This window comes from Macrotis lagotis, chromosome 3, assembly GCF_037893015.1.
Source record: "Macrotis lagotis isolate mMagLag1 chromosome 3, bilby.v1.9.chrom.fasta, whole genome shotgun sequence".
Classification (NCBI taxonomy): Eukaryota; Metazoa; Chordata; class Mammalia; order Peramelemorphia; family Peramelidae; genus Macrotis; species Macrotis lagotis.
The window spans coordinates 31,672,603-31,677,308 of NC_133660.1; positions in this window are offsets into that span (position 1 = coordinate 31,672,603).

Below are 4,706 nucleotides of genomic sequence, written 5' to 3' on the forward strand. Positions count from 1 at the left end.
TACCTGGAAGAGCAAAATCCCTGGGAAGTTTTCTGCAACTATTCTCCCCAGAGGCGACTCTTCTCTTTAATGCACCAACAAGCAAGAAGATAAACACCTTGACTTCACTCTTTTGAGTCTTCCCCTGGTCTTACCTCCTTGGGTGTCACCCAGCACTCTCCAGGGGCCAGGATGAGAACCTCATTTGGTAATAATTGCCTAGAAGATTCCTGGATGTTGGATGAGGTCTGGTCTTTTCAAGGATTAGAGCTTTCCATATGAAGAAGAAAACAAATTTGAGGGAAAGCTGCAAATGCATGAAATTACACAATCTGAGAAATGAAAAAAAATGTGCTAAAATGGCAAAAACACTCCAAAAAGGAATAGAATTTAAATTTATTCTTGGAAGGACTATTGGGAAACCAGCCACTTCTGGTCCATTTTTGATAAGCCTATATAAACTGGTGTTCATTTTAGGAATAAATCTGATAGCAATTTTTGCTAATTCTACTTTGGTGTTTGGTTGTCATTCTGTTATGTCAACTCTTTGTGATATCATTTGGTGTTTTCTTGGCAGAGATACTGAAGTGCTTCCCTGTGTCCTTGCCAGCTCATTGTATTGAAGAAACAGGCAAACAGGGTTAAGTGACTTGTCTAGGATCACACACTAGGCCATAATAGGACTTTACTTTTAGGCTTTGCAAGGCAATGGGGTTAAGTGACTTGCCCAAGGCCATACAGCTAGGTGGCGTAGTGGATAAAGCACCAGCCCTGGAGTCAGGAGTATCTGGGTTCAAATTCAGTCTCAAACACTTAATAATTACCTAGCTGGGTGGCCTTGGGCACGCCACTTAACCCTATTTGCCTTGCAAACATCTAAAAAAAAGTGTCTGAGGCCACATTTGAACTCAAGTCCTCCTGACTCCAGGGCTGGTGCTCTATTCACTGCACCACCTAGCCACCCCTACCCTAAAATATTTTTAAAGGACCCCAACTACAAAAATATTTGAGACTTTTTAAAAAAAAATGTTCATCTATATGTGCATGCATATTTCCAAGTTACATAATTTCCCACCCCCTCCCCTCAGCAGGGAACAGGTTAGCATTTTATATACATATTTTTTAAAACTTAAAAGTGTTTATCAGATTCAGAAGGGTCTTTTTTTTTCCTGTGTTTTTTTTTTCTTCCTCTGGTTGGTGATAATATAGCCCATACCTAGACTAAAACAGTTGTCCTAGCTCTGCTGAGAGGAGCTGCTTCCATCAAGGTAGTTCATCTCATAATGTTAATGTGTACATTGTTCTCTTGGTTCTGCTCCCTTTGCTCAGCATCAGATCTCCATACTTCTCTAGAGTCCGATCACTTATGGTTTCTTATAGAACAGTAATATTCCATAGTCTTCATGTACCATAACTTGTTCAGCCATTCCCCAATGGATGGGCATCCCCTCCATTTCCAATTCTTTGCCACTACAAAAAGCTGCTCTGAATATTTTGGAACATGTGAGACTTTCCATTCTTTATAATTTCTTCAGGATATAGGCCTAGAATTGGAATGGCTGGGTATGAACAGTTATATTGCTTTTTGTTTCTGTATCAAGAAGCAGAAATTCCAAGAATAAAGAGCCGATAGTCTTCCTGGTCCCTGGCCTGGAGTAGACCTTAGAGGGTTTTCAGAGAAGGGAGGGAGAAAACTTGTAAAACTCAAAACCTTGCAAAAAAAAAAAGATTGGTAGAAACTACCACTATGTAGTTGGAGAAACCAATAAAAATATAATTTAAAAAATAAAAATGATATAAAAACTATTCTAAGTTGATGCCAATCTAAAAGATGCCTAATAAATGTGTTTGTGTTTAAAAAAAAAAGATGCTTCCTAGTTGAGTATGTCATAATGGGGTTTCTTTTGACATATAAATATGTTGGACAAGACAGCTCTAAATTCTGTGATTCTGAGAATTCATTTATCATTTCTTAGAGCACAGCAAAGTGATGTAGTGGATAGAGCTGGGCCTGGAGTCTGGAAAACAAGTTTTCCTGAGTTCAAATTCAGCCTCAGATGCTAGCTGTGTGACCCTGGGCAAGTCACTTTGCCGTTTGCCTCAGTTTCTTCATCTGTAAAAAAGAGAGGGAGAAGGAAATGGCACATCAACCACTCCAGTATCTGCCAAGAAAATCCCAAATGGAGTCCCCCCAAAATGAAACGTGACTGAACAAAATGAAACAACAGCAAAATAATAAGCCATCAGATTCATATCCATAATCTGATCAACAGATTCTCAGATAAGGAACTCCCACTGTGTTTCCTAAGTGGATTTGCAATAGAAAAACAAAAATATTTACTGATTTATGTGTCCAATTGGAGAATGATGGAATAAATTTGAATGGAACCATCCGGTGAGATGTAGCTTGACTCCACCTTGTGGTACAGATCTTATATACACCCGAGGGAGCTGACCTGGCTAAAATATGATCGGGAAATGTTTAACAAAGTAAACATAACTTTCCATCTTTAAAACTAGCTTAAACACAGCTCCTTGTGCACAGATTACTGTCTCCCCTACCCTGCTTTTCTATCTGGAAGGAAGAAAATGAACTTTTCTGTAGACCCGCTTGAACCCAGACTGTGCTAAGTTCTTGACATAGTATTTCATTTATTTGAGTTTGACACTGATAGCATAGAGCAGAGTGGTCTTGGGGTCACAAAGACCCAGCCAGGGGACGGGTCTGGCTAGGTGACCTTCAAATGCTTGCTGGACCTTCCCAGGGGCCCCTGGAAGTAGCAGCCCACATTAGTAAAATGAGTTTCCTCTAGGAGTTGTCATGGTGTAGTCATTTTTCAGTCGGGTCTGGCTTTTCATGATCCCAACTGGGGTTTCTTCACAAAGATCCTGGAGTGATTTAGCATTTCCTTCTCCGGCTCATTTTACCAAGGAGGTCCACAGGGCAAAGTGACTTGTCCAAGATCATGCAGCCAGTCAGTGTCTGAGGCCGGATTTGACTATGACTTCATTGATCTAGGTTCAAATCCAGAGAGGTTGAAATCACAGATCCATTTTCCTGCCCCTTGAAATGAGCCAGACCAGACTTCGGGGTCAAGAAAGGCTTGGCATCTGGAGAGTGGCTGGGCTGGCCAGGCTCCCAGGAAGCTGAGGATGCTAAGTGGGGCCTTTGGGGGAGGAAAAGTGGAAAGGTAGGTGGATCTGGATTGCCCATCACCTGGGTCAATCAATGGGAAATAAGAGGAGAGTGGTGGATGGGAGTGGGTCATACATAGGCCTCCCTTTTTAGGCCAGATTCTAAAGGGCTTAAGTGCCAGACTCAACTGGCCCAGAGCTCTTAGGAATGCTACCGTGGAGGGTTCCTGAGAGGGCCCTTGGAAGAAGGAAGGTAAGGGGTGACCCTAATATTGTTGCCTAGGAGCCTGTCCCTGACCCTTTTTCTCCCTCCTACTTGCTTGGTGACCTCTTCAGCTGGGAGGGTTCAACAATCATCTCCATGTAGATGGCTCCCAGGTGGCTTATCCAGCCCCCACCTCTCCGCTGACCTCCAGGCTCACGTTCTGTTGCTCAGCAGATATCTTGAAGACTCACAAACATCTCAAACTCAGTTTGTCCAAAACAGAATTTATCATCTTCCCCTCCAAACCCTCCCTTCTTCCCAATTGCCCTAAACTGCAGAGGGTATTACCTAAGCTGCTTGTAATCTAGGGACTATCCTCCGCTCCTCCCTTTAACTCACCCTTCTCCCATCAGTTGCCAGTTTCTCCTTTTAAATCCCATTCTCCTCTGACACAGCCACTAGTGTGGCACAGTCCTCTCATCACGGCGCATCTGAACTGCAGCCACGTCTTCCAGCGCTCTCCCTGCTTCACTCCAAACTCTTCTCTTCAGCTACTAAAAGTGATCTTCCCAAAGCCCAAGTTGGACCCTGGCAAATCCCTACCCTATAAACATCAGTGGCTCCCTATTACCTTAGGATCAAATGAAAATCCCATTTGGCCTTTGAGGTCCTTCAGCACCTGACCTTCCCTGATTTTCCAGTCTTCTTACACATCTGTCCCCTCCATGTACTCTAAAAGTCAGAGACCCTGGCCTCCAATGCTGTTCCCTATCTTAAAAGCCAACAAGGCCTGCTCTCAAGGAGCTCACCATCAAGGAGACTTGAAACAACCTGTATGTACAAGGAAGCAATGTGCAGGATGGAGGAAAGCCTGATGAAATTGAGTGACAGTATTTCCAGGCATGAGGGACGGCCAGAGAAAAAGTCCAGAGCCAAGAGATGAAGGGTCTTGTTCCCAGGACTGCCAGGCTAGCGGTGAATAAGGTATAAGAAGGCAGCCACAAGAGGGAGTCATAAGACAGGTTAAGCAACTTCTCTCAGCTAGTAAGTACAATTCAACTGTGATCTCTTTTAGGGGAAAAAAAAAAAAACCTTTTATTTATATTTTCACACTGCTGTTACTTCCTGGAGGCACAAGACAGTCCCTCCAGGAGGCTCCATCCTGGGGGGGGGGGGGGGGGGGGAATTCTCCATCCCACATGCTTTTCTTGTGACCTATTTACCGTCCATCCAGAGCCTCCCTGGCTCACCAGAGCTGCTCATGACGCACTAGGTGGCCAGCAGGCAGCCTGCCCAGTCTCTGTATCACATTAGGACCTCTAAGCACACACAAGACCCTGAGGAATTGAAAAGCCCCCACACAGAGACACACAGAGACGCAAATCAG